Source organism: Nerophis lumbriciformis, linkage group LG20 (assembly GCF_033978685.3).
Source record: "Nerophis lumbriciformis linkage group LG20, RoL_Nlum_v2.1, whole genome shotgun sequence".
Lineage (NCBI taxonomy): Eukaryota > Metazoa > Chordata > Actinopteri > Syngnathiformes > Syngnathidae > Nerophis > Nerophis lumbriciformis.
The window spans coordinates 12,481,211-12,494,667 of record NC_084567.2 but is presented as its reverse complement, the minus strand read 5'-3'; the positions used below and the strand labels follow the sequence as shown (position 1 = coordinate 12,494,667).

Sequence of the window (13,457 nt, the reverse complement as noted above, 5' to 3'; positions counted from 1 at the left end):
CGACCACTGAAAGCGCAACTGTTCTCTGCACTGTGTGAGGAAATGGGAGCTGATCATACAGCCGTGCTGTTTCACAGTGAAGCAAGGTGGCTCTCCTGGGGGAAAGTGCTGTCACTTGCCCTGTCTTGCCAAATGCATAGCTCCTCCTTTTTTTTTGCAAAGATTGCAAAGTGGCACTTTTATTGTATTTATTATTGAACTTGATGCAAGTTATTTGATTTATTATTGAACTTGATGCAAGTTATAACACTTTTTTTGATTTATTATTGAACTTGATGCAAGTTATAACACTTTTGTTTTATTTATTATTGAACTTGATGCAAGTTATAACACTTTTTTTGATTTATTATTGAACTTGATGCAAGTTATAACACTTTTGTTTTATTTATTATTGAACTTGATGCAAGTTATAACACTTTTTTTGATTTATTATTGAACTTGATGCAAGTTATTTGATGCATTATTGAACTTGATGCAAGTTATAACACTTTTATTTGATTTATTATTGAACTTGATGCAAGTTATAACACTTTTTTTTTAATTGAACTTGATGCAAGTTATAACACTTTTGTTTTATTTATTATTGAACTTGATGCAAGTTATAACACTTTTTTTGATTTATTATTGAACTTGATGCAAGTTATTTGATTTATTATTGAACTTGATGCAAGTTATAACACTTTTTTTGATTTATTATTGAACGTGATGCAAGTTATAACACTTTTTGATTTATTATTGAACTTGATGCAAGTTATAACACTTTTTTTGATTTATTATTGAACTTGATGCAAGTTATAACACTTTTATTTGATTTATTATTGAACTTGATGCAAGTTATAACACTTTTTTTGATTTATTATTGAACGTGCTGCAAGTTATAACACTTTTTTTAATTTATTATTGAACTTGATGCAAGTTATAACAGTTTTTTTTATTTATTATTGAACGTGATGCAAGTTATAACACTTTTTTTGATTTATTATTATTATTGATTTATTATTGAACTTGATGCAAGTTATAACACTTTTGTTTTATTTATTATTGAACTTGATGGAAGTTATTTTATTTATTATTGAACTTGACGTCAAGGCAGCTCAGCCCCGAACTCAATGAGGTTTTAACAGATGTTGTGAGAGCGGTAAATTTGATCAAAACACGACCACTGAAAGCGCAACTGTTCTCTGCACTGTGTGAGGAAATGGGAGCTGATCATACAGCCGTGCTGTTTCACAGTGAAGCAAGGTGGCTCTCCTGGGGGAAAGTGCTGTCACTTGCCCTGTCTTGCCAAATGCATAGCTCCTCCTTTTTTTTTGCAAAGATTGCAAAGTGGCACTTTTATTGTATTTATTATTGAACTTGATGCAAGTTATTTGATTTATTATTGAACTTGATGCAAGTTATAACACTTTTTTTGATTTATTATTGAACCTGATGCAAGTTATAACACTTTTGTTTTATTTATTATTGAACTTGATGCAAGTTATAACACTTTTTTTGATTTATTATTGAACTTGATGCAAGTTATAACACTTTTGTTTTATTTATTATTGAACTTGATGCAAGTTATAACACTTTTTTTGATTTATTATTGAACTTGATGCAAGTTATTTGATGTATTATTGAACTTGATACAAGTTATAACACTTTTATTTGATTTATTATTGAACTTGATGCAAGTTATAACACTTTTTTTTTTTATTGAACTTGATGCAAGTTATAACACTTTTGTTTTATTTATTATTGAACTTGATGCAAGTTATAACACTTTTTTTGATTTATTATTGAACTTGATGCAAGTTATTTGATTTATTATTGAACTTGATGCAAGTTATAACACTTTTTGATTTATTATTGAACTTGATGCAAGTTATAACACTTTTTTTGATTTATTATTGAACTTGATGCAAGTTATAACACTTTTATTTGATTTATTATTGAACTTGATGCAAGTTATAACACTTTTTTTGATTTATTATTGAACGTGCTGCAAGTTATAACACTTTTTTTTATTTATTATTGAACTTGATGCAAGTTATAACAGTTTTTTTGATTTATTATTGAACGTGATGCAAGTTATAACACTTTTTTTGATTTATTATTGAACTTGATGCAAGTTATAACACTTTTGTTTTATTTATTATTGAACTTGATGGAAGTTATTTTATTTATTATTGAACTTGATGCAAGTTATACCACAGCTGCACAGTTATTTTATTTATTATTGAACTTAATGTTATTTTATGTTATTGAGTTTGAATGTATACAACTTGATGTTCAATAAATTTGAAAATGTTAAAGCTTGGCATTAGCGCTCTGTTGGGGCGATGGGGGCAGGTGGGGCTTGAAAACTCCCCCTTGTCCAAAGTGGGGGATGACAAAAAAAGTTTGAGAACCACTGGTTTAAGAGCATGATGTGGACAAATATTGAAGTAAATAATTGCATATTGTTTTGATGTGTGGCACCTTGAGACTAACAACTTGTCTTCATCCACTCCTTGTTTTCGCATTTTTATGTACAAAATATAATAATTGCAAATTGGATCGCAATTGAGATTTTTTCTTCAGCCTTGTTAAAAATGTGTAATATGTAAAAATTGTTAAAATATATTAAAATGTTACACATGTTTTAAAATATTGTATAAATGTTAGACATGTTTAACTTATTTTAAAATGTTAAAAATGCTTTGAAATGTTTAACATTTTTTAAATGTTTGAAAATGCTTAAAGATGTTTGTAAAATGTTAGAAATGTTTAAAATGCTTTGAAATGTTTAACATTTTTAAAATGTTTGAAAATGCTTAAAATTGTTTGAAAAATGTTTAAAATGTTTTATAAATGTTAGACATGTTTAACATATTTTGAAATGTTAAAAATGCTTTGAAATGTTTTACATTTTTAAAATGTTTGCAAATGCTTAGTTTTTTTGAAAATGTTTAAAATGTTAGAAATGTTCAAAATATATAAAAAAATATGAAATTAAATGTTTAACATTTTTAAAAATGCTTAAAAATGTTTGAAAAATGTTTTATAAATGTTAGACATGTTTAACATATTTTAAAGTTTAAAATGTTTTTAATTGTTAAAAAATAAGTAATGTTTAGAAAGGTTTGAAACATGTAAACAGTGTACATAGTACACAGTATATTCCCCTCAGTTTAAGAGCATGATGTGGACAAATATTGAAGTTAATGATTGCATATTGTTTGGATGTTTGGCACCTTGAGACAAGAACTTGTCTTCATCCACTCCTTGTTTTCGCATTTTTAAGTATAAAATATAATTCTCGCAAATCGATGACGTTTGTTTCCTCAGCCCTACTTGTTTACTCTTACTTCTTACATCTTTAAAAAGTCCCGTCAGACGCAAACGTAAACATTAAAAACGTAAACATTAAAAACGTAAACATTAAAAAACAGCCCTATGATGAGGTAGCGACTTGTGCAGGGTGTACCCCGCCTTCCGCCCGAATGCAGCTGAGATAGGCTATAGCACCCCCCGCGACCCCGAAAGGGACAAGCGGTAGGAAAAATGGATGGATGGATGGACATTAAAAAAACATAAACAGCTGTTTCCCGGCTAGCTTGCTACCTTGTTAGCAGGCGAGCTAAAGTGGGAGCCGCTCACCTTTGACATTTGGCCGGAAGTCACAGTCGCAGCTGTCGGAGAAGGAGCAGTAGAAGTTGTTGAGCGCCCAGCAGGCGGGCGGAGGAAGACATAGAAGCAAGACGAGGAGCAGAAACAACATGTTTAGTCCGCCATCGGCACTGCGGGCGCACCGGAAACTTCGCTACTTCCGGGTTGACGCCGGGTCACGTGATCCGTCCGCTCCTCCCACCAAAGCTTTTGAAATATGTGTGTCACTCTTTTTCTAACTTTTGATCAATGATGTCATTAAGGTGACGTAGCAGTAGATCAACAGCCTTAATTAATACACAAGTATGATCCAGCAAAATTAGACTCATTTATTTCCAACTACTGTAAAACAAAACCTTACAGTGACCTTTAACAATCCGTCTGTAAATACTGTAAATACATATATTACTCAATACTTTATATCATATATATTTATAATATTTGATATCAGCCTCTGATGTCAACAAACCACATACATGATTCTGTATTAATGTACATATTATCTTGTATGCTATACTATTATTTGAATACACAAACATTATATATATTATATATATATATTACGCGTACACATGCATATATGCGTGTGCGTGTGTGTGTGTAAACAATAATAATTATATATCTATACGTATACATGGCTATACATATGTGTGTGTATACATATATATGGACATACCCACAAATATATAGTATGTGTACATGTATATATATATATACCCATCCATCCATCCATTTTCTACCGCTTGTCCCTTTCGGGGTCGCGGGGGGTGCTGGAGCCTATCCGCTGCATTCAGCTGCATTATATATATATATATATATATATATATATATATATATATATATATATATATATATATATATATATATACACATACGTCCAGTGTTGGGACTAACGCGTTACAAAGTAACGCGTTACTGTAACGCCGTTACTATCGGCGGTAACTAGTAATCTAACGCGTTATTTTTTATATTCAGTAACTCCGTTACCGTTACTACATGATGCGTTACTGCGTTATTTTGCGTTATTTTTTATGTAGTATCGGCTAGAAACTGAGAAGATCTGAGTGTTGCAGCGCTGCTGAAGAGGCGACAAAAAAGAGGCGCGCCGCGCGCTGTCTGTGTGTACGTGTGTGTGTGTGTGTGTGAGTGTGTGTGTGTGGGAGGGGGCGTGTCTGTGTCTACTATCAAGACGTCATGGCGAACCCCGAAGCCGAGTTTCTTAAAATGGAGATATATTCAGTACGTTTCTTTTATCGACCACAAAGAAAAGAACATTTTAGCTGAATGTAAGTTTCAAATATGCTGAAACAGCGACAAAAACAACATGCTTTGACGAAGCTAGTAAAGAGACACACACTCACCTCCACTTCCAACAGCGGCTGGATTTTAATGAGGCACTGCACACTGCAGGTACACACACTCTGTCAATTCTCTTATATACTCTTTCATTTTAAACTTTTAGAGTGTTTGATTATCACATCACTCTAAATGTTTAGACTATAAAGTTCACAAACCTAAAGAGGGATACTAGTGGGCCAGGCTAATATTTCCTTTTCTCTAAACTAAGTGGGGAAATGTGTAGAGTGTTCTGGGCTTCAGACATGATTTTATTTCAGAATTCCTTGAGAAAACGCCTGGTTAGGCTTTATGTATGTAGTGTGTGCCTTTCTTGTTTTACAGCTATGTTGTTATTATGCTGTTTGTTACTTATGTATGTTAAGTTGCAGCTATTTCAAATAGTTTTGTCAATTTGTTCTGGTCTGAAACAAATTGGCCCTTTAAAACATATCTTTGTCTTTGTGTGTTGTATGTAGAGCACATTGCTTAGCAGAGTTCAGTGATGCAAATGCATGTCAAGTTGATCAACAGATTGTATTATTCTCCAGTGCAATAACAGTACTAAAATGAAGGCTAAAAGGGCATTAAATGGGGCCTTAAAAAAATTAAAAAATATATATATAAGTAACTAGTTACTTTTCACAGTAACGCATTACTTTTTGGTTTAAGTAACTGAGTTAGTAACTGAGTTACTTTTGAAATAAAGTAACTAGTAACTGTAACTAGTTACTGGTTTTCAGTAACTAACCCAACACTGCATACGTCATACTTGACTAGACTTGAAAGGAACTCCTTGTTGTGCCCTGCTAACATGGACATGACTGTAAACTAGGCAATGCTGCCTCTCGCTGTCTAAAGGAGGAAGTGCACCTCACTGTTGAATTCCAAAGTGAACTTAAACATACAGTATATATGTACAGATATATTCTATATATCTATCCATCCATCCATTTTCTATTGCTTGTCCCTTTCGGGGTCGCGGGGGATGCTGGAGCCTATCTCAGCTGCATTCGGGCAGAAGGCGGGGTGCACCCTGGACAAGTCGCCACCTCATCGCAGGGCCAACAGATAGATAGACAACATTCACACTCACATTCACACACTAGGCCCAATATATATATATATATATATATATATATATATATATATATATATATATATATATATGTACACATACACACACTACATATACACGTGCATATATCTACAAACCCTGTTTCCGTATGAGTTGGGAAATTGTGTTAGATGTAAATATAAACGGAATACAATGATTTGCAAATCATTTTCAACCCATTTTCAATTGAATATGCTACAAAGACAACATATTTGATGTTCAAACTGATAAACATTTTTTTTTTTTGTGCAAATAATCATTAACTTTAGAATTTGATGCCAGCAACACGTGACAAAGAAGTTGGGAAAGGTGGCAATAAATACTGATAAAGTTAAGGAATGCTCATCAAACACTTATTTGGAACATCCCACAGGTGTGCAGGCTAATTGGGAACAGGTGGGTGCCATGATTGGGTATAAAAACAGCTTCCCAAAAAATGCTCAGTCTTTCACAAGAAAGGATGGGGTGAGATACACCCCTTTGTCCACAACTGCGTGAGCAAATAGTCAAACAGTTTAAGAACAACGTTTCTCAAAGTGCAATTGCAAGAAATTGAGGGATTTCAACATCTACGGTCCATAATATCATCAAAAGGTTCAGAGAATCTGGAGAAATCACTCCACGTAAGCGGCATGGCCGGAAACCAACATTGAATGACCGTAACCTTCGATCCCTCAGACGGCACTGTATCAAAAACCGACATCAATCTCTAAAGGATATCACCACATGGGCTCAGGAACACTTCAGAAAACCACTGTCACTAAATACAGTTTGTCGCTACATCTGTAAGTGCAAGTTAAAGCTCTACTATGCAAAGCGAAAGCCATTTATCAACAACATCCAGAAACGCCGCCGGCTTCTCTGGGCCCAAGATCATCTAAGATGGACTGATGCAAAGTGGAAAAGTGTTCTGTGGTCTGACGAGTCCACATTTCAAAGTTTTTTTGGAAATATTCGACATCGTGTCATCCGGACCAAAGGGGAAGCGAACCATCCAGACTGTTATCGACGCAAAGTTCAAAAGTCAGCATCTGTGATGGTATGGGGGTGCATTAGTGCCCAAGGCATGGGTAACTTACACATCTGTGAAGGCACCATTAATGCTGAAAGGTACATACAGGTTTTGGAACAACATATGCTGCCATCTAAGCGCCGTCTTTTTTCATGGACGCCCCTGCTTATTTCAGCAAGACAATGCCAAGCCATATTCAGCACGTGTTACAACAGCGTGGCTTCGTAAAAAAAGAGTGCGGGTACTTTCCTGGCCCGCCTGCAGACCAGACCTGTCTCCCATCGAAAATGTGTGGCGCATTATGAAGCGTAAAATACGACAGCGGAGACCCCGGACTGTTGAACAACTGAAGCTCTACAAAAAACAAGAATGGGAAAGAATTCCACTTTCAAAGCTTCAACAATTAGTTTCCTCAGTTCCCAATCGTTCATTGAGTGCTGTTAAAAGAAAAGGTGATGTAACACAGTGGTGAACATGCCCTTTCCCAACTACTTTGGCACGTGTTGCAGCCATGAAATTCTAAGTTAATTATTATTTGCAAAAAAAAAATAAAGTTTATGAGTTTGAACATCAAATATCTTGTCTTTGTAGTGCATTCAATTGAATATGGGTTGAAAATGATTTGCAAATCATTGTATTCCGTTTATATTTACATCTAACACAATTTCCCAACTCATATGGAAACAGGGTTTGTATATATCTAGCTATATATACATGTAATAATATATAGAATATAAGATATATTTGTGTATTTATGTCTTTTTGTATATCTATATTATATTTTAAATATTTTAAATGTATCCAAGTTAGTGGTGAGCTTGATGCATCAAGGCAGGGATTTTCAAACCGTGGTACATGTACCACTGGTGGCGTTCTCATCTCTTGGGCGACTCCAGAGAATTCCTTGATGAAAGTACAGTGTTTTATTTTCCTATATTCGAACACAGTGGCCAAAAATGTGAAATATACTTATCAAATAAAACCTCTTCCTCATTTTTAATGAATACTTAGGCCGACTAGGCTACTGTGTTTGAACGTTGGGCACTTGGTGGAAATGGTGTTTCAAGGCAATAAATGACATTTTTACATGCCCTGTGAAGTACGTTGTTGTTATTTTATAATTGGTCTTTTTCATTTCCTGTCCAAATACTTTCAACAAAACAGAAAGTATTACATATTGTAAAATATAAAACTTGTTTTAAAATGTTTACAATTCTAAAAATGTAAAATGTTAAAAAAATTTAAAAAAATGTAAAATGTTTTTAAATGGTAAAAAAAATGTTTGCAATGTCAAAAATCTTTAAAGTGTATGAAAATATTTTACATATGTCCATCTATCCATCCATTTTCTACCGCTTGTCCCTTTCGGGGCCACGGGCAGTGCTGAAGCCTATCTCAGCTTAAAATGTTAAAAAATAAATGTTTAAAATTGTGTAATATGTTAAAATTGTTAAAGTATTAAAAAAAAAATGTAAGTGTTAAAAAAAAAAATTAATTAAGTTTAAAATGTTATGAAATGTTTAATATTTTCAAAATGTTTGAAAATGCTTAAAAATGTTTGAAAAATGTTAAAATGTTAGAAATGTTTAAAATGTTAAAAATGCTTTAAAATGTTTAACATCTTTATAATGTTTGAAATGTTTTAAAATGTCCAACATTTTTAACATCTTCAAACATTTTGAATTGTTTGAGTGTTAAAAATGGTTGGTAATGTTATGAAAGCGCCAAAGGGACTTTTTATTTTCACAATAAAACATTCCCAGTATTGTCTAATAAAGACAGGACATACATTGGTATTAATGTGTTTTATTCCTTTGACAAGTCATCAGTCCATGAAAATCACATAATGATGTTAAAATGACACAAATGTCTAAAAAAGACACTTTTATTCCCTTCATAAAATGTTATAAAACTTGTCTTGTTTGTTCAATAATTAAGAAAATATGAAAGACCAGTGTTTACGTTCACTTTGGGATTCAAACATAAACCTTTTGTTTACATTTCTACAGAGACTCCTTCTTGCAAGTATGCTAACTGTTCCTATTATAACACGCTAACCTTAGCATGCTAATGTTTTATGCAAACATTTTTGCTAATTTATTCGTATAAACCTAAAATTCATGGGTTTTGAGACAAATCTTCTTCTTGCAAGTATGCTAACCGTACATATTATAACACGCTAACGTTGTATGCTAGCTGTTTAGCATCAATCAACCTCGGGGCCAGAGGTTCACAGCACAGATAGCAGGCCCATCAAAATTTCTACAGACTCCTTCTTGCAAGTATGCTAACTGCTCCTCTTATAACACGCTAACGTTAGCATGCTAATGTTTTATGCAAAAAAAAGTGCTAATTTATTTGTATAAACCTAAAATTCATGAGTTTTGAGACATATCTCTTTCTTGCAAATATGCTATCTGTTCCTATTATAACATGCTAATGTTAGCATGCTAATGTTTGATGCTAACATTTTGCTAATTTTATATGTGTAAACCTAAAACTAATGGGTTTTGAGACATATCTCCTTGCAAGTATGCTAACTGTTCCAATTATAACACGCTAACGTTAGCATGCTAATGTTTTATGCAAACATTTTTGCTAATTTATTCATATTAAACCTAAAATTCATGGGTTTTGAGACATATCTCCTTATTGCAAGTATGCTAACTGTTCCCATTATAACACGCTAACATTAACATGCTAATGTTTTATGCAAAAAAAATTGCTAATTTATTCATATAAACCTAAAATTCATGGGTTTTGAGACATATCTCTTTCTTGAAAATATGCTAACGTATATGTGTAAACCTAAAACTAATGGGTTTTGAGACATCTCCTTGCAAGTATGCTAACTGTTCCAATTACAACACTCTAACGTTAGCATGCTAATGTTTTATGCTAACGTTTTTGCTAATTTATTCGTATAAACCTAAAATTCCTGGGTTTTGAGACATATCTCTTTCTTGCAAATATGCTAATTGTTCCTATTATAACACGCTAATGTTAGCATGCTAACGTTTGATGCTAACATTTTGCTAATTTTATATGTGCAAACCTAAAACTAATGGGTTTTGAGACATATCTCCTTCTTGCAAGTATGCTAACCGTACCTACTATAACACGCTAACGTTTTATGATAGCTTTTTAGCGTCAATCAACCTCAGGGCCAGAGGTTCACAGCACAGATTGCAGGCCCGTCAAAATTTCTACGGAGACTCCTTCTTGCAAGTATGCTAACTGTTCCAATTATAACACGCTAACGTTAGCATGCTAATGTTTTATGCAAACATTTTTGCTAATTTATTCATAAAAACCTAAAATTCATGGGTTTTTAGACATATCTCTGTCTTGCAAGTAAGCTAACTGTTCCTATTATAACACGCTAATGTTAACATGCTACTGGAATGTAGGTTTATGTTTCGGGAATAATGCGATATTGTTGGCGTGTCGTGGAGGTCCAGCCTTCACAACGTCAACAAACATGCTCGGCAAAGTTCTGCGCTAGAACGTGCGGTCTGCAACGTTCTCCGAACGTCACATGACCGCTGAGGACCACGCCTCCACTCGGGATCCCAGAGAACACAAAGTTTCTTGTGCAGTACCCGTGTTGGACACTTCACACACCTTCTGGGGGAACTGACCTTCTGGGGACCGTCTAAAAAACGGCATATTGCATGTTTGATACTTCACACACTCGAGTCATGGGAACGGACCTTGTGGGGACCGTCTAAAAACGGCGTATTGATGTCTCAGCGGGAGACCCAAGTCAGGCTTTTGGGGCGTGGGGCGCGGGCGGCTCCAGCCTGTTGGACAAGGCCGTCAGCACCTGCTGGAATTTGGCGTAGCGCGGCGCCTGGCTCTCCACGGCGCCCCTGCTCCCCCACAGTAGCCTCATCTGGAAGTCGGTCTGGAACACTTCCAAGATGTCGGCCTGCTCCTGGAAACCTGCCACAGCAACGCCCGTGTTTTAGACGCTAACATTAGCATGCTGACGTTTTATGCTATGATAATTTTGTTATCATTTAAACCAAAAATGATTTGGTTAGGACATGTCTCCATTTTGCAAGTATTCTAACTGTTCTCAATATAACAAGCTAATGTTAGCATGATAATGTTTTATGCTAGTCAAAATTATATAATCAATTATAAAATAGTAATTTTTGATAACAAATACCAACTTTCTTCATGAAGCCATTAAACCCTTAGGATATGTGGGTTTGTTAGTACTTTTTACTGTCAGGATGGCCGAGCGGTCTAAGGCGCTACGTTTAGGCCGTAGTCTACTCTGTAGGCGTGGGTTCGAATCCCACTTCTGACATGAACATTTTGGATTTTCTGCACTGAGAAGAAATGTATTAATTCATTCATGTATTTATAATATGATAAACATTTCCTCTGTTATCATGCTAACATTAGCATGCTAACGTTTTATGCTAGCATCTAAGATAATTTTTATCATTTAAACCAAAACTTATTTGGTTAGGACATGTCTCCATCTTGCAACTATACTAACTGTTCTCAATAAAACAAGCTATCATTAGCATGTCAACATTTAATGCAAGCTTTTAGCTTCAGTCAAAATGATACATCAAATTATAAAATAGTAATTTTTGACAACATATACCAACTTTATTTATGAAGCTATTAAACCATTAGCATGTGTGGTAATGTGAGGCCCTGTGGCTGTCAGGATGGCCGAGCGGTCTAAGGCGCTACGTTCAGGTCGTAGTCTACTCTGTAGGCGTGGGTTCGAATCCCACTTCTGACAAGAACATTTTGGATTTTCCTCACTGTGATGAGAAAATTACTAATTCATTAATGTCTTTAATGTCCTTTGTGTTCTTTGATGTTTCCTTCTTAACAGAACATAACAGAAGAGGATGGCGTGGCGCAGTGGAAGAGTGGCCGTGCGCGACCCGAGGGTCCCTGGTTCAATCCCCACCTAGTACCAACCTCGTCATGTCCGTTGTGTCCTGAGCAAGACACTTCACCCTTGCTCCTGATGGGTGCTGGTTAGCGCCTTGCATGGCAGCTCCCTCCATCAGTGTGTGAATGTGTGTGTGAATGGGTAAATGTGGAAGTAGTGTCAAAGCGCTTTGAGTACCTTGAAGGTAGAAAAGCGCTATACAAGTACAACCCATTTATCATTATTATCATTTATCTATGCTGGGACATTAACACTACTTCTACAGTCGGAAAGACCCAACAACGTCTTTTTTTTTTGAGGAAACTAAAATGTGCAAGGACGATACTCCCAGAGATGAGTGCCATGTACACAACTCGCTGCCTAAAGCGAGTACACAACATCCTGAAGGACAGATACCACCCAGCACATGGCCTCTTCAACCTGCTACCCTCTGGAAGGAGGTATAGATCGATTCGCGCCAGGACCACTAGAATGTCTCACAGTCTGTATCCTCAGGCTGTGAGACTGCTAAATGAACAGCCTGCCCCGGACCATCTTATTACCTCACTCTTCACCACCTCAATAATTGTGCTCTGGACATTGCATTGCTGTAACATCAACGTAAAACCCATCAGACGTCTGACTGTTCCCACCCCCACGTCCCTCTATTCGCCATCTTCCTGACAATGCTAAAATGCAAACTATTGTCAACCTGCGCATCAATGCAGTTTCTATGCCGCTGGACAAAGCTCAAACAAAATCTCGTTGTTCATGTATGACTTAAGTGTTATTATGACAATGACAATAAAGGAATTGATTGATTGATTGATTGATTGATTACATACATGCTTATGTGTGCTATGGATATGAGGTTTTTTCCCCATTGGCTTTGGGGGCCTCCTCCACAGCGTTTACCTGTTTCTCCACCTTTTTTGTAAGGGGCGCCGGAAGTTGGCAGACCCGTCAGCGATCCTGTTCTGTCTCCCTGTAATGTTTGTCTGCTCTTGAATGGGATTGTGCTGAAAATCTTAATTTCCCCTCGGGGATTAGTAAAGTATTTCTGATTCTGATTCTGATTCTGATATTATCTATGAGATGAACTTTTCCTGTTATCATGCTAACATTAGCATTCTAACTATAGCAGGCTAACATTTTATGCTAGCATCTAAGATCAATTGTATTATTTAAACCAAAACTTATTTGGTTTGGACATGTCTCCATTTTGCAAGCATACTAACAAGCTAACGTTAGCATGCTACCGTTTTATCCTCGCTTTTTAGCTCATTGTGTATGTTAAAACCTAACAATCAGGGATTTTAACGAACTAATTTAACAAACTAATTTTAACGAACTATCTATGCTATGATAAACTTTTCCTAAGTTAGCATGTTAACGTTTTAAGCAAGCATTTAAGCTCAATTTGACCATTTAAACCACAATTTATTTGCTTTGGA

General features: G+C 35.2%; 1 protein-coding gene and 2 non-coding genes across 5 annotated transcripts in view; 2 read left to right on the top strand and 1 right to left on the bottom strand.

Moving 5' to 3' along the window:
* Window positions 1–13,457, bottom strand: part of LOC133619436 (SH2 domain-containing protein 3C-like) — a 122,250-nt gene that overhangs the window by 8,250 nt on the left and 100,543 nt on the right. The gene's annotated exons all lie outside the window — the stretch shown is intronic.
* On the top strand, window positions 11,333–11,415 carry trnal-uag (transfer RNA leucine (anticodon UAG)). Its single transcript has one exon. It is a non-coding gene; the product is annotated as a tRNA-Leu (tRNA).
* trnal-cag (transfer RNA leucine (anticodon CAG)) lies at window positions 11,783–11,865 on the top strand. The gene has a single exon. It is a non-coding gene; the product is annotated as a tRNA-Leu (tRNA).